This window comes from Anser anser (assembly GCF_964211835.1).
Source record: "Anser anser genome assembly, chromosome: 3".
Lineage (NCBI taxonomy): Eukaryota > Metazoa > Chordata > Aves > Anseriformes > Anatidae > Anser > Anser anser.
In genome coordinates, this window is record NC_139722.1 from 109,422,299 (window position 1) to 109,443,564 (window position 21,266).

Here is a 21,266-nt window from a genome sequence, read left to right on the forward strand (position 1 = left end):
TTTATGCACATGTGGCCACAATACTTTTGCGTAAGAATAGAACTTCATGTGGAAAATGAGAATACCTCTACATATCTGTGCTTTAGAGAAAATGCACTGCCATTTATTTATTTATTTATTTATTGGTGTCACAATACTAAACCGTGAGCCATTCAGCTTCACAGGCTTTTTCCTCTTTGTAAAACTTTGGTATAAAATAGCTGACTGCACAGTATGAAGAGATGAGTAAATCACCCTCAGCTGGTCTAAATCCAGCTGTCCATTTTGGTCACTTAGAGACATGAACTACTCCTAACTTTCCATCCCATGACATGAGTTGCCCTTAATGCCTTTAAGTGACACTGAGCTTTCAGGTACTCAGGGTCTCACCAGCAAACTGAGCCATAGTGTTACATGTGTGGATGAAGGATACCACTTGGTAAAAAGACTACATTTCTAGGTCCTCCCCTGCTACACGAGGTTTTGGCTGAGGTTAAGGCGTTTGGGGTCAGAGTTTTTCCATCTAAGATGCACAGGTGGATTTTTCTAGAGAAAGAGGTGGGAGAACTCTAAGTTAAGAGGAAGGAAAAGCCAGAAGAAACCATGCACAGACACCTGCATGGTGGAAGGGCTTTGCCTAGAGGTGGTGAGGTCACGCACGTTGGAGAGGACCTTGCTGTCACCCAGCGTTTAATCCTATGAACAGAAGGAGGTTTCATTATCGCCCCCCTCATCCTCTGATCTTCCATGTACTGCTATGGTAGGAGGCAGCAAAATGACAGCTTTACGCAGTGCTGGTGTTTTCTGCCAATTTACAAGCAAATCAGGCAATTTATGAGTTGACATTCATTTTTGAATTCATTCTTTAAGGAACTCAGTATTTTTCTGGCAATGCATGGGGGAAAAACATGGCAAAACAATGCAGTAAGTCTGGAGGTCTTCAAAACTCAGTTTATTCTTATCTAGGGCTCCAACCGTTGCTGTGATCTAATCACAATTGTATTCTTATTGCATAGGGTCACTGCAGGGCAAAGCAGAAGTTGTTTTGGTTTCCATACTTTAACATATTTGGATTTCTTTTGCATTTAATGCTCAACTTCCTCCTGAGTTTGGGATGTTTGCTTTTAGGATCTTTCCCAAATCCCTGGAATGCTGAACTCTGACACTGCAAACATGAAGTGCAGGTTTCAGTTTCTGATGTCTCTAGCTGGGCCTTTTCCAAATGTGTGAGCAGAGAAGAGCCACGCATTGCACTTCAGAAAACTCCACATTTGTTTCCTTCAGCAGAAAGGTGGGCAGAGGTAGGAGGGAGACACTCACAAAACTGGGATTCCAGAAAATACCTGGATTTCAGGAAAGGTACAGTGTGAAGACACGTGCCCCTCACTTAACAGTGATTAATGGCTTGTCTGTGAATACCCAAAGAAGACAAACACTCCAGAGCTTCTTCTGCCAATGAGTGCTGTTTGGGTATAGACTTTTTCCACACTTGACTGGAGTCTTCAGTGCTTGGGTTGTTTTAATCCCCATGGGAATATGTTATACCACACGAGGTGTAAAGCCTTTTTCCTGCCCCCCAGTCTCCCGCTGCTTTCAAGCCCTTCATCCTGTTCAGGATGAGTTTCATCAGAGGTTTTGTCCCTGGGATCTTTCCCAGGTTGTCCTGCAGACCGCAGCATGCCCTGGAGGTTGCAGACTAATCCCATATGACACCAGCACACACCATTTCCTGCTCTCTCGGAGAGTTGTCCTTCCTTTTGCTGGAACATCGACTTGGCTTGTTTTTCTTTTCCTCTTACATAAGCAGAAGCGGGGAGCTGGAGGAAAATGTGAAAATGGAAAAATAACGACATGTATTAAGTACAGGAATGTGGCCTGCACAGCTACTGCTGCCTTTCTATCCCCACCACCAAGGCTTACTTGAGTCCCTCTTGGAAACCTTTGCACATCGGATGCTCCCATTTTGCTTTCTTCTCTACTTTGGGGTGTACTGGATACCTTCTTCTGCAGCACGACTGGATTGGGGTCGTGGTGTCATCTTTGTCAGCTAGATAGATCGCTGCAGCCATGCGCAGGGGGAGAAAGGGCACTGCTGCCTTCCTGGGCTGCCTGCAGAGCCCTCAACCCAATGGCAGGTGGGCTTGGATCTTCCAGTGAAACCCACCTGAAAGTGCTCCTCCAGACAGCGAGGTCCCCCAGGCTGCAGGGAGATCTGACAGACACCAAGTTTGGTCCGAGAGATCCAACAAGCATTAGGAAGTAAGGGGCAGGGCAGGGGCCTGGTGGAGGCTATACAGGGGGCTGACCCACTGCGTTTCAAGCAGGGGCTCAGGGTGTCAGGCCTCGGGCAGAGGCCTGCATGATTTCTGAAGCAGCCAAGAGGTTGTGGTTGGCCATCTGAGGCAGCTCTGGCTACTCCCAGCTTTCTGCACAGGCCTAGGGTTTGACGGACCACTCTTATCTCTTGCCCTGCAACCTCTTCACCCTTCCAAGTCAGCGTGCTTTGATGCCTGTGTCCAAAATTAGCAACCCACAGCAAGGTTTGGGCTTTAGACGGGGAACACAAGGCCCATCCCTCCGGAACAGCCTGCTCCCATGCTGACTGCCAGCACCAGCGATCGCCAATCCACACACTGGAACAAGAAAGCAAAAGGAAGGTGACATCTCCTCTCCTGGTGTCTAATTCACAGCCTATTGCTTTGGCTGCAGTTTGGTAAGCGTGACATTAAAAATGCCTGGCGTTTTCCCTTTGGCTTACAGAACGGCTCCAAGCAGAGGCCTCGTGCTTTTGCACTTGGATGCGGCAATAAACATTTAGATTTGCTGCTAGTGCACTGGGGCTGCCAACATGTACACAGCAAAAGTAAAACCCTTCCTGTGGCCGCAGACCACAACATGCTAGCGATCCGTGGTATTATCCTGTTATTTAGTGAGTCATTGTCGCTGCTGAGAAATACACACAGTCAAATAAGTTGCTAACAATAACACTGGATGTGAGAGACAAGTGTTTGTTTTACTCTGGCGTAACTTATTCCATATGGTCCTTTAAAGCATGTTAAATGTTAAGTCACTTCGGCCCGCCAAATATTATTCTAAGATGACCTCCTGGATTTAGCCAGCTCTTCAGAGCATAGCTATTTGAAGCGAGGCTCCAAAAGCATCTCCTGTCAAGGGTGAATGCCCAATTCAGGAGCAAGACAGATGTTCTGGATTGCCCCATCTTGAGCTGGATAAGTAGGTCTTCATTCCTACTGACTGTCCATAATAACCATGTTTACTGCTGCTCTGCTGCCTGCTGTGAGAGCTTTCAGATGTCAGCCACGTGTTATACCGATGTTCTAGCACACGGCAGAAACCCCACCCTGACTAAGGGGTTAATATAGGTTTAACTTCCAGAATTTACCTCCCTTTTATGTCTTTCAAAATTGCAGCTGAGCCAAGTCTTTGTGGAAACATTCTAGCTGGCCTTCCAAATCTTCTTGGTAGTGTCAATTCATGCTGTAAAAAGACAGATATACAGCTGTGAAAGATGTTCTCCTCGAACTTTCTGGCTATTTTACCCAGAGGTTTAGCACCAAAAAAAAAGAGCCCCAGCACCACAGCAGACCCTTGCACGATGTCCTGCGCTTCTGTTGCTGCTGCATTCTGTGCTTGACCTAGTCCACAGAACAGCTTGGAAAGCAAATGGATTTTAAAAGTTTCTCTCATTTTGAAAGAGAGAACCACTTTTTGCGGAAAATAGATGCTCCAAGAAACAACATTTCCTTATCAAAGAAGAAAAAGCCTTTTACTGTCTGTCAGTGAAAATATGCTTAGCGGGCAATGACATATCTGTTCAGCAAACAACCTTTGAGTAAGATTCAGGACAAGTCATGAGTACTTCATAAAATGAATCAACGCCTTTCTAGACACTTGAGAGTCTCCATTTTAAAACTTCAAAGACCCACCTGAGGATCCATAATTTGGTCACAGTCCTTGCATTTTCAGAGGCTGGGACAAACCTGTCTGGATGTGCACCTTGTTCCACGTGTGCCTGGTGGATGAAAATGCCTGCAGGTGTACCTCCATGGTGGGGCACTAGAAAACCTTTGGACCTTGCAGATTAAGGGGGTACCTAGTTTAAATCTTTGTACTTTAAAAATAGCCAAGCAGGCTATTTTTAAGCGTGTTTTGATGCACAAACCTAGAGGAATGCTACAAAACAGGACAAGTCTGTAAGCATTTAGAGCTGTGCCACTACTCGTGTTTGCTAGTCATTTTCTGTCCTTGTTGATAAAAACATACCCGACTTTAACATTCTTCCCTTTGAAACAGACAGTGTGATTATCTTGAAATGTGCCTTGATGTATGCAGCCTACGGAAACTTACAGAACAAGACAAGCTTCACGACTCCAACCTTAATGAAGCTGATGTTTCACTGCCACAGCTAAGAACTGGGCTGAACAACAGCCCCTGCCCAAGAGGTCCTACGTATGGTACTTGCTTTATTTTATGTTCTGTTTTTGTCCCTTCTATTCCTCCCAGGTCCTGCTTCTTTACCAAGTTTATCTCCTTCCAGACAAGCCATCCACCCATATTTACACTTGCCTTGCTGGCCCCAGGTTTGCTGGCTGTATACACTTAGTTCTTACTCACCATATGGTTGCCTTGGTAATTTCTACTTCGGCCAGCAATTAAACTAGTCCCCTGCTTTTCTTATATCCAGTGTTTCTCTTTTCTGCCATTTTTCATGCTGCTATCTGGTTAGGATTGTAACTGTCCAGGAATAGGCAGCTACATATATATTACTCCTCTTTTTGTTGTTAGCAGGGTCTGGTGGCTTCTGCCACCATTTCATCATGATGCATCTTAGGTAGCCCTAAGTCAGGGTTAGTCACCTGCATGGATGTCACTTTGTCCTTGCTCTGGAGAATGTCCTGGTGCTGCATTTTGGGCAGGGGCAGGCCATTTGTGTGCGTTCCTCTGCTTGTAGCTGGCAGTGGGACAGGACGGAGAGTGAAGGATTTGAGAAGGACCAACACAAGCCCAACACAAGCCTTCCTGCACCACCAGCTCCTGAGAGCATCTGGATAAGCTTCAAGATGTGAATGTGTGCACACAAAAGGCTATCAGAAGAGGTTGCTAAGTGAGTTAATGACGCACGTCTCCTGCTTGTTCACCTGTCAAACACACCTTCCTGATGAAATGATGCTGGGAGCAGGGCCACTGACACTCAATCTGGAAAGAGGCTTGCTCATCCAGGTCTTAAAACCTTCCCGTGACTTCTCCCTCTCTGCAGACAATCCAGCTGGCTACACCATTACTATTGTGGCTAAAAATCCTACCCTCATTTCAAACTTCAGGCTCCCTGGCTGTTGTTTAACCTCTTGACTTCTTATCTTATTGACAGTAGGAGTGGGAGACATCTATTCCTTCGGCTTTATGAGGATATGTCTTCTCTTAACGTGATAGTCTGAGTTCCTGCAATGTTTCCTCTTGGATCAGGTCTTCTAGATCTCTCACTTCTCTCATTTCTTCCCGCTGGTGGCTCTGCAGCTGCTGCCCACCTTCCTAACGCCACTGCTCATATAAATACAGCTGTTAACTCTGGAGTCTACTGATGGCAAGTAAAATACCAGACACTGTTAACAGCCCTGGCACAAATACCAGAAATAGCACACTGGTGTCTTGAAGGTGGCAGCATCCAGAAGCTATCTTAGTGTGCGTGATGCACGTGGAAGGGAGCTAAACAAAGGATGAAAACCCTGGTGGGGCAGGAGGTGCAGCAGCAGCTAGGGTTCAGAGCCGGGGCACGTGTGAATCCCGAGGTCCCTGCTCTGTTCTCCTCCCTGGTCTCCAGCCTGCACATGCACAAGCGCCGCAGCAGCCTGCGTTCCCGGACTGACAGCTACGTACAGGAAACTGTCTCACTCGCTGAAGAGATGGGGAGCGCTCGCAGGAGAGCAAGAGTTCATCTGAGTAAGCACAAACACAGAGGGAAGAAGTCGGGGCTTGCACAATCTGAGTTAGGAAACATCTGCACGCATGCGCACGTTCACACACACACACCCCCCGTGTCCCTCCTGCGCTCACAAACCCGGGAGCACAGCCTCACAACCCAGGCCGTTTCGCCAGGAGCACGGCTCCCCACATGAGCAGGAGATTTTCGCAAGAGACCTGGGGGTTTCTGACCAAGAGGTGGGTGGCAAAGTACCAGCTTCTGTTGTGTTAAGGCACCGTGCAATCTGGAAAGCCGTGCAGAAGCCATTGGGCTCTGAACAGCTTTGGAAGAGGCCGGGTTTGAAACTCCAGGTGGGGAACAGGGCTGGCACGTGACAACATGGGGGATTTGAATGGAGAACACAGCCTCACAAACAGTGCGGTTTCATTTCTCCAAAGTCCCAGCCTCATCTCCACCCCAAAAACAAAACAAAACAAAACAAAACAAAACCATAGCCATTAGGTTATCTGTAAGCTAAATCTGCTCTTCTTCTCCTTCTCCCCTCTCTGTTTGAGATGAGGCAGGGCTGAGGCAGAGGAAGGCAGAGTTGGAGCAGCAAAGAGGAAAGGAAGATTTCAGGCCACCCTGCCAGCACAGCACCGGTTAGAGCCCCTTAGAGGGAAGACCAGCTAGCTTCCCTTTAAGAGAAGTCATTTCACATCCTCTTGTCTAATGGGCTTGGTTTTTGCAAGGTGCTCCAGCTGCTTTCTCAGCTCGGAATATATAAATAAAATATAAATAAGGTGCTCCGAAGCAGCTGAGGTCAGTCCCTTCTTGCTTTTAATGAAAAGGTCTCTTCTCCCTGGAGCACCCAGCCTGGCTCAAGGCTGGCAGACTGATGGTGCAGAGGAGGCCAAATTACCTTCATGACCAGGGGCCGCAGCCAGAGCCATGCTCTACGTCTGATTTACCCCTGGTTGCCCGCTGATGGCCATGGGAGCATGGCATTAAAATCAAATGAGGGATGTGGCCTCGTGTGACACTGGAGATGCCGAGGAAACATCACACAGTCTTCAGCTGGCAATGCACAGCTTTCCAGGTCTTGCCACATCGCCGTGGTATTTGTGCTTTGTTTTTTTCTTCGAGCCCCAGCTCCTAGAGGCACAGGGTTACATGCCAATATTTCATCTCTCTCATTATTTTTTTTAACTCCCTTCTGGTTACCAAGTAAACTGGAAAACATGAAAACCCTAGGTTTCGAAAACAGAAGGCAAACCCAGAGGACACACCATTCGGTTACATTTTAATTCTGGTTTTGTTTCACTGGGGGGAGAGGAGGGCTTTTTTTTTTTTTCTTGTTGCTCAGCCAGGTTCTCTCCTGGCCAGGGCAGGCTTGGGATGGCTGTGAAAAGAGCTGGTGCTTCAACCAGGGAGTGCTCGTGCCTGCCCCGTTTTAGTGGTGTCCCAGAGCTGGCACACTGCTGCTCCGGGGCCCCTTGCAGGATGCTCTTCTGGAGGCAGCTGAGTCCCCAGGCTATTGCTTTCACTGGGAAATTTATTTCAATTAATTGACCTTGCATCTGCATTTCTAGTTCCTGTATTCTGCAGTTTTGTAACAGCTAAAGTTTTTTTTTTATTATTTTTTTATTTTTGGTGGGAAAAGATGTTAAGGGACAGGCAGTCAAGCAGGGGACATCTGGTCCTTCGTTTTCCAGTGACTCAGGCTAGGAGGCGGTTTTGGCCTGCGGAACAGGGACAGGAGTGAGATGTTGGTGCTGCTGAGACAAATGACAGCTGCCAGAAGGCTTTTGAGTTTCTACTCAAAGGAGAAGTGAGATTCTGGGGCTGCATTCAAAGCGTGTGTCTTGTTTTGCTCACTAGACGTTTGCAAAATACTTGCAGCCCTCCCCGTTCCCAGGCTCCCTAATTCCATCCCCAGACCCTACAGCTAGTTCTGCTTTCAACCCAGCCAGGTGGTTTCCCGTGCAAAGACCTTCTTTGGTCTGCCACACATCAGCCCTTCCTCCAGGAAAAAGCTCTCCCAAGCTGTTGAGTGCTCTGCCCACCGATGGGTGCTCTGGATTTATTTAAACCTCTGTGAAACGTGGAGTAGAGCAAGTACTCAGGGGAAAGCTTGCGAGTGGCACAAGCAGAGTTTCTCAAGTTACCTCTGCAGGCTCCCAGAGCATCACAGTGAGAGCAAACCACAAGCTGCCAGTTTTTTCACAGACTTACCCAAATGCCCTCGCTGAGTATTGCCTTCTCCCTGGGTCTTAGCACTCGGTTTTCCAGGGGTAGAAGACACCTTCGACATCTAAGCCCTCTGCCTGGCCGATGGACCACTGCTGTGTGTTCAGAGCTCCCCAGGATCATCAGACCTCGGACTGTAACAGATACGGTGAAAGAGCTGGAGAGCTTAAAGAGAAATATAAGGTGTACAGCACAGAGCTGCCCTTCCTACTCACCGCCGTGTCCCACGCTGCCCCTCACATTTCTAAGTGCCTGATTTATCCTCCAACCAGCAAAGGCTGGTGTGAAGGTTACAGTGAAAGTGAATGCTCAGACTGCTGGAAACTATGTTTAGAAATATCTTTTTTGGAAATACAACTTGCAGGGATCTCCAGGTCCCTGCCAAGAACATGCAGAGGGGAGCCAGCGAAGGTTCAGCGGGCGCGCGCTCAGGACTGCTGCAGCGAGGAGCGGTGACAGATGGATGGCAAGACAGAGGTGACATCCCATCTGCTCCTGCAGGATCTCCCTGGCATCTCCTGAGGGACTCAAGGAAAGCAAGGACGGAAAAGACTAAGCACTAACCGACGAGGGCTCGCTGGTTATCCTCCAGCATTATCCGTACCCACAAAAGCTGGAGCAGAAGCCCAAGCATCCCACCGAGGGGACGCTCCAGATAAGGCCAAGAAAGAGTGGTGGGACAGATGATCCTGCTGTGTTTGGGCCGAAGGCTGCCCTTTCCCTGGCCCCTCATCTCTTTTACAGGGAATTTAAGGCAGGAATTTCCCACACAAGAAATATCTAGGGGGTTGTGACCCACTCCTCTGAAGCATGCAGGAGTTCACACATCTTCACAAAGTACTGAGCAGAGAACTGGCCTGCACCATCCTGTCCTGTAGGCTCTGCAGCCCACTAACTCCTTTATTTGCAGGGAGGGATTGTCTTTCTGCTCTGCGTACGTAGACAATACCCAGAAACCTCCTCCAGCGACTGCAGAGAGATGCGGGCTGCTGTCGGAAAGAGCTGTGGGTGTGCATGAATGAATGAATGAATGAACCGTTCGTTAGCACCGGCATGAGAAGCTCCATGATTTTGTGACTGCAATTAGTGGTTGTAAGTGTGTTTGCAATGGTAGGTGTTCACTTGCATGGCTGCAAAGAGAGACAGGGAAGGAAAGGGAGATACTCCCCAAGTTAGACTCTTTCTTTCACAGCCCAGCTCCACCTTTCACTTGGGGACTTTGAAAAACAAAGGTCTGAATGTGCCTGGAAAGATGTGTGAGAGGGTCTGGAGAGTGGGGGGACATCTTCTGCCAGCCTCTCGGCCTCACATCCCTCCTAATCAAGAACTTTCCTAGCAGATGAAGGCAGCTGTGCGGTACGGGTGGGATAACACCACATCTCCTTTCACCTTTTCTGTCCCATATGGTTAAAGTTGGGCGATACAAGGCAGGGGGGATTGCATGGGCTAGCGAGCACCACCACGAATGCTGACAGGCTTTGGTTTTCTCCAGCCCCTGTTCCACAGATGTCCCAAAACAACCTTAGGCTGGAGCAGCCTTCCCGAGGGTCTGGGCAGGAGGCACTGGGAGAGAGGAGCGTGCCCGGGGGCAGGCAGGGAGAGGCGGGCTGGGGAAGTGCCTGGCTTTTCGGGGAGCATCTCACCAGCTAGCAGAGCCAGCGTCCTGGTGCTCCCGAGGAGTTGTGCGCCGTGATCAGCGAAAGAGCTGGGAAGTAGGTCAGCAACACAACCGAGGGAAACGGGGAGCTTTAGGGAGAGCTTCACGGCTGACAGCTAATTAAAATCTGAGCCGCACTGCTTACCGTTGCAGCGATTAGATTTCAGCGTGTGGGGCAAGGAGCATCGGCAGGGATTGTGTTTGCTGCGAGCGAGCTGGTTTCCTTGTGCAGCGCCCTGCGTCCCGCAGCTGCTGCCAAACCAAGCACCAGGGAGACACAGCCAGGTCCGGAGCCGGGTCTGGTGCCCCGTTTAGTTGTGCTCCCTCTACATCAGTCACCCTGGTGGGAAAATCGAGTCCCATCCAATTACCACGCGTGGCCAGATGCAACTGTGTTCTTCCCCTGAAGAGTTTAAAAGCGGTGAGGCTGACAGTCAGTTAGCTATTGGACACAAAAAAGTGTCTTCTCTAAGCCAAGTGATTCGGAAATTATGTTCACCCAGCGTGTAGGCAATAAGCTTTTAAAGTGAGACCAGAACTACATACCGATCGCAGCTGTAATGCTAATAACAGCTAGCTGGCTTGCTGGTTCGTCACCTCATCACAGAGAGCTTTAAAAAAGGGTGTTGTGATGTTATCCGTGTCCGACACCAGATCCCAACCAAAGAAATGTAGTTTCCCATTCCTGCTGGAAGAAAATGGTGATGCGGAAATGTCACCCTCCCCACCAGAAAAGAATGAAATAAAAAATTTAAAAAAAAGAAAGAAAGAAAAGCACAAATGAAGTCCACAAACAAGCCGGTGGTGGCATAAATTACAGGTGGACTAGATGAGGGGGAGAAGGGGTAGGACAGGGCAGGAGCTGCAGTAGTGGCTCTGCTTCTCCTGGGTTCGTGTTGCACCTGAGCAGGAGGGCCACGCAGGGTCGCCGGGTGCTTGTGGCTACCAGTGCAAGGGTTATTAGCTTTGGTCCTATTTTAAGTTTCTAAACTCACAGTTTTGCCTGGAGGGCGAGACAACGGGTTCATCTGCTCCTTGCTGGAGCCAGCGGAGGGTGGAGGAGCTGCTCAGGCGCGGCGGCAGGGGAATTGCCCACAGGAAGGGCACTTGGGCCAACCTGAGGTGCACCAAGTCCGTCTCTGCTGGGCTGTCTGGGGCTGCTGGCTTCCCGCGGGGCCTCCCAAACCCACTGACCCTCCTGTGGGGACAGGAGGCTCAGAGGGTTCAGGGGCTGGCCTGGAGGTGGCCAGAAACAGGTCTCGGGAGGATGCTAAACGATCTGTATGCCCCTTGCCTGTCACCCTACAGCCCCACGGCACCCACTGCCCTCTGCAAACACCATGATGCTGGGGATGCGAGGGGGGAGCTGAACCCCAAACCAGGGCCCTTTGGGACACCCCAAGCCTGCTGCCTCCCCACAGCAGCAATGGGGATAACACGGGCACCCCTGGCACCATCCTTCCTGGGGCTTCCTAACCCAGGGCTGGGGGAAGAGGAGGGCGTACGGGGGGGCAGCGCCTGCCAGCAGCTCCCTCTGTCCTGCAGGGCGCAAATGGGGTCGGGCTCGCCCCGGGAAGCTGCAGGGGGCAGGATCGGGACCCGGGGTCAAGCGGGGCAGGGCTGGGGGCTGCCCCAGGCAGGGCGGGCAGGGAGGCCGGGGGTGGGTCCGCAGCCAGCCCAGCCTTTCAAAGTCCCTCGCTCCGAGGAGGAAATCGGGAAATATTTCCAGCAACAGCAGCAGCAGCAGGAGGAGGAGGAGGAGGAGGAGGGCCGGCGGTTTTCTCCCAGCCCCCGGAGGGATGCGGAGGGAGAGGAGGCTGCCTGCGGGGCGGGCTGGCTGAGCGCATCCCGGGGGCTGTGCGTGTGTGCGCTCCCTCCATCCCTCCCTCCCTCCCTTCATCCTCCCTCCCTCCCTCCCTCCCTCCCTCCCTTCCTCCTCCTCCTCCTCCTCCTCCCGCCCGCCCTCCCGCCGCCGCAGCCGCGCACCGGGGCTCCGCCACCCCGCGCCCCGCCGCGATGCCCCGCCGCTGCTGAACCGGCTCCGGCTGCTGCCCCCCCCCCCCCTTCTTCCCTTCCCCAAACCCCCCGACAGGTAGGTCCGCGACCCCCCGGCCCTCGCCCTGCCCGCCCCGGCATCGGGGGGGCTGTATGGGGGGGGTCCCCGGTACCGGGATGGGGGGAGGCGGGATGGGGATGGGGAGCCGCTGGGGGATGCCGCTGTGTCCCCCCCCCCCCCGGCCCGGGAATGCTTTTTGCAAGCCAGCCGCCGTACCTTTAGGCGAGGCGACTGGGGCTCGCCTCCCTCCCCCGCCGGCCAGTCGCGACATGTCGCGACGGGAGGCGCGCCTGCAGGGAGAGGGGTGCCTCCCCTCGCCCCGAGGGTCGAGCGTGCGGGAGCGGGGAGGGGGCTGGAGAGAGCCGCCCCCCCCCCCCCCCCTCCTCCGGGGGTCTTACGGGCATCTTCCCCCGGGGGGAGCCGTGCCTCCGCCCGGCGGGGCTGGCGGTGCCCTCAGCTGGGCTGCCTTGCCTCCAGCCCCGGGAGGTTCTGCCTTGAAACGGGTGCCGAGGCGAGTGGTCAGAGGCACCTGCAGCCACGCCGAAATCCCCGTTTCCCTCCCCGAGCGGCTGTGCCTTCCGAAGAAGGGCTGGCGTTCAGCAGCGCTCATCACGTAGGCTTTGTCTAGGTGGAAGCATGGCTGGGGCTCTTCCGTCATCGCGAGTTTAATTCTTTCATCGTAGCCTTGTTGCTTCCCTCCCCGCCGAGCCGTGCCAAGCGCTCGGCTCTGTCTCCGGGGCGAAAAGCGAGCGGCCGAGACGTTGGAGAAATGCAGCAGGCGCTAGGGAGAGGACCCGAGCCTGGAAAGGAAAGCCGTAGTAAAACCACAAGGTCACAGGCGTGTGGGTGCGAGTGGCTGATTTCAGGGCTCCTCTTGCCGGCGCTCCGCTTGGAGCCGTTCCTCCCGTCCCGGGTGCTGGAAAACCGGGAGTCAGGCGATGCAAGTGGGGGCCAAGGGAGGCTGGGGTCCCCTGGGCACTCTCCCAGTGGTGTTCTCGTGCTCTTTCTCACCGCCCCGAAGAGAAGAGGTGTGCTTTTTTTCAGAAAGGGGAAGGTGGGATGCTTGCACGCTGGTGTGGTGATGGCAGCCGGGAGAAAACAGCTGTGCTGTGTGGCTGGGGCAGTGGGCATCACCAAAGAGAGGCAGCTGTGCTCGCTTGGGTGCATCTGATACATGTCTCCTTCTCACCTTTTCCTTCCAGCTGGTTCTTCAAGAGCAGCTTTGCCCCTTTCCCAGCATTTAAACCCAACAGGGGCACAGCCAAGCATTTCTAGAGCCAGAACCCACCAGTCAAGCCAAGACCCCCCCCCCCAGCATCTCCCCAGGAAAGTTGAATCCTCTCATACCCACCAGCTCTGTTTCTCTGGATGCATAAACAACTCCAAAGCCAATGCTGGGGAGCTGGGGAGCTCAAAGCTTCCCCTGAACCAGGGTTTGCATTCAAGATGTTTGAGGATGCACTCACTCTTTATCCTCGCATCCCTGAATGCCAACATCAAATAGCAGTGATAAGCCATGGAAATTTTGCCTGCTTCTTCTTACCCAACTCTCACTGAGCTCTTTGAGGTCTTTGGTTGTAAATTGCTCCTGAGATGTCTGATCTGGGTCTGCCCAGGCTGCAGCAGGTTTGCTCTCTTGGCACTGCTGTACCCAGCACGGCATGGACTTGGCTCGTGTCCTTGCTCTCAGGAGTCCCCACAGCACCGTGATGATGCCACATGGGCACATCCATTTCTTTTACTGTCCGGACCTTTCTTTGGGGGTGTGCTGCTCTGCTCAGGACCGTCAGGGTTGCAATTTCCTGGCATCGCACCTAGGACAGAAGTTGGTTTTCTGTTCTATTGCTGGGGCCATACAACCCTGCTGGCTTCTGGGGGAAAAGTCCCTGTTCAGCATCCTAATGAACCTCACGCCTTGTAATAAAGCCCAGTGTCCTCCAAGGTATGGGCATCTCCTGAGGACCAACCCATTCCTCTTGGACAACACAAATGGCGTGTGATACGGGTGCTGTGGATAACCTGGAGCAGCCCACGTGCTGGATGCCATGATCCACACGTGTTCCTAGCTCACGGATACCCTGGCTGTGCCTGGGTCTGCAGCGGGGTGCTCGGGGTGCTGTCAGGACTATGGCATCCCACATGGGCTTAGCTCCTGCCCAGTACATGAATGGTATCTCTCCAGCTCTTTTCAGGAAGCCCGTAGGGACTTGGCTTTCTCCACTATCTCTACCCCTCTGGCAAGTTTAGCTGAAATTGGGGGGAGAGGGGGGGGTGAACAGACAGACAGACAGACATGGAAAGTGTGATTTCATACGCCTGGCTTCCTAAGGAAACCTGGCTACAAATAGAAGTGAGATTTGCTGCTGTGAAGAGCTGTTGGGGAGCCGCAGGAGGTGGATGAGGTGGGGGTTGGAGGGGTGGTTAACCCTGCTCTGGAGGCAGGTGGCCCAGGCCCTGCATGCCCGGGGGCTCAAATTGTCTTTCCTGAGATCTGGCAGTCTAAAATCCATGTGTCTGCTCGGCTCCGGTGTCCGGCTCCCTCTAGAGTCAGCGGTGCGAGCCTCTGGGTGATGACCACCCTCCACCAGCCTGGGCTGGACACCCAGCTGAGGGATGGAGACACCCAGCTGATGGACGGAGCGTGCCACGGTGGCCTCCAGCCCAGATTAAGCTGCCCCAGCCCTTTCCCCACGCACATGCCCAGGGACGTCTCCCAGCTCTCCATCCCCGGATGGGCACGGGGAGGTGGGGAAAGAGGGGAGCTCTGCTCTCTTGAAGCCTTCTGCTCCTTCCCCCCATAGAGCCCAGGAGCACATCCCACCACGCAGGTGACCACCCCGGAGCTACCAGCCCAGGGGACAAACGGGCACAGGCAGGCAGAGAGGAGAGCAAGCCCTGTTCTACAGAAGCCCTAGGATCTGGGCAAATGCTTCCTTTCCAGCCTACTTGGGAGCGCAAGGTTTGTTAGCGATGTTTTATCCTCCCAACAGTCATTTTACAGAGAAATTGGATGCTTCTCAATAAAGACAAGACAAAAAAAAAACAGGTGGTAGGGATAGAGAAATGATCTGGAGACAGCAGCAACAAGGAGGAGAGATGTTAAAAAAAATACAGCGCAAAGAATTAAGAATTAAGAATTTCTCCCTTGCTTCTCGTTTCCTGGCATTTTCCTCTCTGAGCTCGTGTATCGCAGAGAAAAGAGACAACTTGCCGCTCAGCCTCGATGCATTAAAAGGCAAAGCTGGAGTCTCCCTGAAAAAAAAAATAAATTCCAAGCTCAATCTCTACAAGCTGCCCCCAAATTCAACCAATCTGGCTGAAATTTTTTATGGGGGCTGATTTATTTTCTCTATTTATCTGTTTATTTTGGAAAGTTGCTGGGGAGATTGTGGGAGGGGATTGGATGCTGCATGCAAGAGATAGATAGGATACTTGGAAAAATCAGTTGCGGACTGATAATTATTCTAACTTTTTAATGTCCTTTACAGAAAACAGTGTGGCCTGGTGTGTATTTTACTCGATTGGCTTCATGGAGGGCTCATGCCTCTGACTATATTTGGAAAGGTTTTGATGGGTTTTGTACTGATGCAATCAGGATGCTGACGGCCTGGAAATCATTTTCCTGATGTGGAGATCCAGAGGGTCATGGGCAGGGAATGCCAGCAGTTTCGGAGTGACAGAGCTGGGTGGAAGGAAGAAGGAGCAGGGCTGCGAGCCAAGGGCTTTCCAAGCTGCCTTTAAAGTGCCATCGCACTCCGCAGCCCTGCGTGGCAACGTGGCTTTTGGACACCTCAGCTTTCCTCCACGGATCCAGAGGTCCAGCCAGCGTGGCGTTCATCTCTTTCTCTTGCTGTCATGGGTAAAAATCACAGCTGGCAGGAGCTACTTTTTACCAAAGCTGCGCCACGGGGCAGCGTCCAGATCAGGGCTGTTGGCATCCTCTTTGTGTCCCTCAGCTGCAGGAAGCTGCACCTAGGCTCTTGGCTGATTTCCTGACTGATGGTCAGAGACCAGTTGATTTGTTGGGGCTTTTTTTTTTTTTTTTTTTCCTACAGTCATCACATCTTTTCCCAGCGCAGGGCTTGCTCAAGCTGTCCTGCTGTGAGGCAGATTGCTGCTTTCAACGAGGCGCAGGTGTACAGGCTCCAGCGTGGCCGGGAAGGATCAGAAGGAGGTGGAGAGGTGTTAGCCTTCTGGAGACAGGGCTTTGGGTACAAGTACACTCGTGCAGACGAGGCATATAAAGCTTTCTGCGGGAAAACTCCTCGCATTTAACTCTTAGGTGCTGCTCTCCTTCAAGAGAACCTGGGAAAGGGGTGCAGGGATTTGGAGAGCTCAGGTCTCAGAGGATGCAGCTCCCACCTTCCGCGCACCCGTGACAAAACATGGGGACACTCTCCCATACAGGCTTGCAGTAAATTCACTGTAACCATGCTTATTGTGGAGCTGATGTCGTAGTGGGGTAGGTACAGCCGGGTGGCTGTGGTGGCGGCTGTGACGGTGTGAAGGCTGCTGCGTTACAGCTGCTCTGTGTTGCGGAGTGCTTGCTGTCAAGTGATGGAAAGATAATTCCCCACGGAAAGTCTCTCTTTTTGCGTGGCCACTCCTTCCTCGTGAGCCCAACCTTTCCTGCCCAAGCCCTGTAACAAAGGCAGCCAGCCTGGAGGTGGTTTTTCAGCGCTCTGAACAGCGATGCTGCTACCAGCCTGTTGCAAACGGCTGCGAACTTCATCACACAAAGGTGCAGGAAAGCAGCAGGGAGGGTCTAAAAGTGGATACGGCCCGGGTGCCATGCCCAGATGGGAGTGGGACTTTTGGGAGGCTGCTGCAAAGGAAAAGCTGTGTGTTGCTGAAGCGCGGAGCAGCTTTCAGGCTGGCTTTGCTCGCAGCACGCAGCCAGCCTGGAGGAGAGCTCCTTCAGCCTGGAGGAGCTCGTGGCAGAGCAGAGGCTAAAAGGCTGCTCTCTCCCCATCTGGCAGCTCTGGAGCTGGGGGGCCAGAGCACGAGCTGGCAGCAGGAGCTCTCTCCTACCAGCTTGTAAAGCCCAGGACTAGGGGAAAACCTCAAGCTCCCTTCTCCAGACAGAAGGCAAACATCTCTGCAGCCCTCTTAGCCTTGCTGCAGGCAAGAACTGGGGTTTTACAGCACTGAAGGCTGGAAGAAAGGCTGGCCAAATGTCCCTTGGCTGGGGTCTGGATCTAAACTGAGCTTGCCTCAAAGGGACCATGCAGCCCCTTGCAGGCTTTCTCTTGTGACTGCAAAAGCAGCTGCTGGCACTTTGGGGAGCTTCTGGGAAGTGAGCTGGGGGCTGGCTCTGCTGGCTAGCTCCAGCTCTACCTGAAAGCCTCCAGGCAGCCGGATCCGGGGGAAAAAATGAGCTTTGGGTCTGCCCTGTGTTGTAGGGTTGATGCTTACGGGCAGGGCTGTGCTGATCCAGGGTGGTAGCTTGCAGTTCGTCACCACACGTGTACAGCCAGCTCGTGCGTTTGCTTTTCTTGTTGATGGCCTGGCTGGGAAATGCAATTGAGACACCTTAATGAAAAGCTAACAAAGTTGGCTTTGAAGGGAAGGCTGGCATTCTGGTAGCCTTGCTTCTCGTTAGAGAATAATATGAATGATTTGTCTGGGAATATTCCTACTGCTGGGTTTGCAGCAGCCTGCTGACCATGGGCCGAGACCCCATGCAAATGCCAAGCAAGAGGGTCTCCAGGGACCGAGTTGTTTATTTTGGACTGTGCAAATAAAGAAACACTGCTAATTTTATAGCAGCTGCTTCTCAGAGAGATTTGGAGTGTCAGGCTCTGGTTGTGTATGCGTAGCCAGCATGTTGTGACCAAGCATTTTCTAACCCTCCATAATTCCTGAGCCTGCTGCTAATAACGCTGATTATGAATTGGTTCCAGTAGGAAGGGTGGGGGGTACCCGAATGTTTTTGATGACCACACTGCAGAATGTTGGAGAAAGTCCAACATAGGGTTGCTGGATGCTATGGCCACTCAAAGAAGGTTGCCTGCACATTGCCAAGGCTGGTGTGTTTTTCCTTATTAAGCTCCAGCCCTTCTCCACCCATCTGGGCTCTCCAGAAAAGCTCCACGTCTCTTTTCTCCTGCTGTCTCAGGGAAAAATGTTGTTTGTACACGGAGAGCTGCATGGAAAGGCCAGAAAGATGGATTGCTCAGATGCAAGCCTCTAGGCCTTTGTTCGTCCTGTTTAACGAAATATGGGACTTGATTAAAAAAATATATATTTGTGTTAGAATGTTTGAAAGGGAAGAACATGGCAAATAAAGTTCAAGTGACTTATTAATCTGATTTAGTGAGTAGTTTTTTTTTTTCTGGCTGAGACTTCCAGTGCTCAAATCCTTTTAAGACTGCAGAGTTGGTCCAAAGTATGATGGGACTCTTCTATTCTTTATGACCTAAATCAGTGACCCAAAGCATAATATTTTCTCTAGAACCATCTGTTTTCTCCTCTTGCCAAGGGGATTTCACAATGCCTGGTTGCTCTGAATAATTGTACATGTGCAAGGATCTGACTTGCCACAGGGAGAAAATTAACTGAACAAGGGCAGGTGGATGCTTTGAGTTTCCTATTGATTGAAACTACTACCCTTTAGAAAGAGAGGGTGAAGAACCACAGAGCTGAGTAATATTTTATGCCCACACTAAATTTTTCTTAAGCCTACATATTTTTGAAATTAATTAATTAATTAAATGCTTAAGAGTTATCTGGGATAAATAGAGTAGATACCAAGCCATCTTGTGTTTTGACAGCCCCTTTATCAAACATCTCCAAGAGTCGGTTTGAAGCAGAGTGAAACACAGTCGGGATTACAGATGTTGGGTGACTAATTAATGTTTCGGCTAAACTTCAATGACCACGAACGCACATCTGTTTCAACTTAGCTATCTGCAAAATGGCATAAAACAAGGTACTCTTCTTTGTAAACACCATGTTTTCATTTATTTTATACTTAAGATCTGTAAGCAGTGACTAGAGCCTTCATTCTGGGAAGCAGAAGGTGTCTAGGGACTGTGACTTGGGGAGCAATGTTTGGGGTTTCTGACTCCAGCAGCAAGAGCTTCTCGTAGCATTAGCAGGATTTCCGATGCGAACAATTCCTGTATTCTAAATTGAGCTTCATACAGGAGACACGCTTTTTCTTGTTCATCTTATCTGTTCTTATCACCCAGCTCTCTGAATTGCTCACTTCCTGCTCGGTGTATCTTTTGCCTTACTTAATTAGAAAATTGGGAGGGGGCTGCGGCACAGAACAACAATTCCCAGTGAGGAGATGCCATTTACATATAACTGTCTTAATATATTTTCAGTATTATTCTTCCCTCCCAATAATCCCACTACAGCATTCTTCAATAAAAGCAAATCGAGCGGAGGGCGTTCATCCATCGTTACAACATCTCTTTAAGGAGTAGATCCCGTAACGTGGGTGCAAGATGGTACTCACTCCTCCAGACACTTCTTCCTTTGCACACAGCCTGTCCCTGCATAACGAGCCCCTGCCCTGATGAGGAGGGGTGATTTCTGCATCATAAGGAGAGGGGCGGTGGTGATCAGGCGCTCCTTTTCGAGGAGGCGTTGGTGTGTCCCTGTTGGAGGGTAAATGCTTCTCCCTGGGAACGACTGGCTGTATGCTTGCAGTCAGCAGTGCTGGCTCGGTAGCAAGCCTGGTTCCCGGCTGTGCTGAGAAACAAGACCTCTTTGAGAAGGAAGAGGGAAGGTGAGCTTTGCCATCCCGTTGGGGTCACATCTAAGCACAGGTGACAGCTGGGACGCTGTCACTGGATGCAGCCTTTAGTACAGATGGGCTGGTCTGCAGCTCCAAGCGCGTGCAGCTAAGCATCTGGCACTAAGGGACAGTCGTGGCACTGAGGGACAGGGCTTAGTGATGGGACTCCATAGGTCAGGTTGGTGGCTGAACATGATGATCCTGAAGGTCATTTCCAATCCAGATGATTCCGTGATTCTGTGAACTCTTGGGCCTGGCGCTGTGTTTACTGGAGAGCAGGCAGATGGCAAATGGTGGGGCAAGACCTTCCAGGTATTACAGAGATGTTGCCTCTGCCTCCTGCTCATGTCCTCATCTCTGGCATGGACCTGAGAATATTACCCCTCTCTTAAAAGCTGTTATCTTTCATGACTAGGCTCTTCTTGGTTTTGTTTCTGGGGTGTTGTTTTCTTTTTACGAGCAAAACCTGTTCAGCCTTCTGTAGGCTTCAGCAAGGTAAAGGTATCAACATGCTCGTTTTCCTCTCTTCATAGAAACGTTTTTAAGTACTATGTGATTAAATTAACTTGGAATGGAGAAATGTAGTATGGCAAAGGCTCTCCTTGAGGAGAAAATATAGCTTTAATAACTAGGAATCTGGCTTTTATTGCCTAGTAAAATTGAGAATTTAATACTGAGCATGCTCAGGTTTTTGCACTAAGCATCTCTATGTAATTTAAGGCATCTGCTCTGTAGGTTTATGCACTGTTAACTAACTGCAAACCTCTTTAACAGCTCCCCGACACTGCTGGAAAATCCTGAGGCAGGACAAGGGCAAGTACTGCTGTCATGCCTGATGACTGATGTTGTAAATGGAGTGAGAAAGGCCCTTGCAGGGGGAGCCAGCAAAGCTGACCTAGTGGGAAAAGAGCGTAGGGACAGGCTTCCTCTCAGAGCATGCCAAGAGAGCCATGCTTGGATGCATATGGGGTTCTTTCCAGTTTTGGGAAGGTGCAAAGTGATGCGCTGTGGAAGAAATGGCTCCAAAATCATTAATTAAAGACTGCCCTTCTGGTGCGCCGTATGACCGAGGTACCGTTAAGAGCATGGTTTTGCCAAGGCTTGAGCTTGCTTTATGCAGATATGGAGTAGATGCTCGGGAAGGACTGTGAGCAAGAAAAGGCTATAAAATATGTCCTTTACAGCGAACAAAAATATTCCAAAAAATGATCAGAGGATAGTAGATTTCCCTGTCCCCTCCTGCTCTTACCCTGAATTCCAATGCGTGAGTGCTCAATCATTTTGAAATGTGAAACACTTCTGCCAGCCGTGAAGCAAAATAGCGGGTTTTAGTTAGATGAGAAACAAGAAAACACAACTGAAGGCATAAACTTTCAGCAACGAGAGAGAAAATGGCATTAAACATCCGTGTAGCTGAAAGGGGTAGGTGCTAGCCCACTGGTAGCACCTGATTCAGTCCTTGCTCAGATAGCTGAACTAAAGATTTGTACGTGGAAAGCTGCAGTGATCATAACACGGTTAGGGCTCATTAGATGGGTCTTCTTGAGTAACAGGGTAATTTGATTATACATTTGGGAAAGGTGGGAAATAAATTGGATAGAAAGGAAGATCTGTTGTCTCTGGTCAGCCTCAGTGCATCTTTCCTTTTGTCTCTGCA

The 21,266-nt window shown here is 51.0% G+C and overlaps 1 protein-coding gene and 1 long non-coding RNA gene across 5 annotated transcripts in view; one reads left to right on the forward strand and one right to left on the reverse strand.

Annotated features, from left to right (window-relative positions):
- SLC8A1 (solute carrier family 8 member A1) overlaps positions 1-21,266 on the forward strand; it is a 108,587-nt gene that overhangs the window by 2,969 nt on the left and 84,352 nt on the right. Inside the window, exon 1 of one of the 4 annotated variants that reach the window (XM_083832149.1) lies at positions 10,828-11,898. The exons of the other annotated variants lie outside the window; for them this stretch is intronic. The gene's annotated coding sequence lies outside the window, so the exon portion shown is untranslated. Of the gene's footprint in view, positions 1-10,827; positions 11,899-21,266 lie in introns of those variants that run through there. 4 annotated transcript variants of the gene reach the window in all.
- LOC310897971 lies at positions 7,188-15,838 on the reverse strand. Its single transcript, XR_014582863.1, has 3 exons — positions 12,079-15,838; positions 8,135-8,283; positions 7,188-7,641 (listed from the first exon to the last, which is right to left on the reverse strand). It is a non-coding gene; the product is annotated as an uncharacterized lncRNA (long non-coding RNA).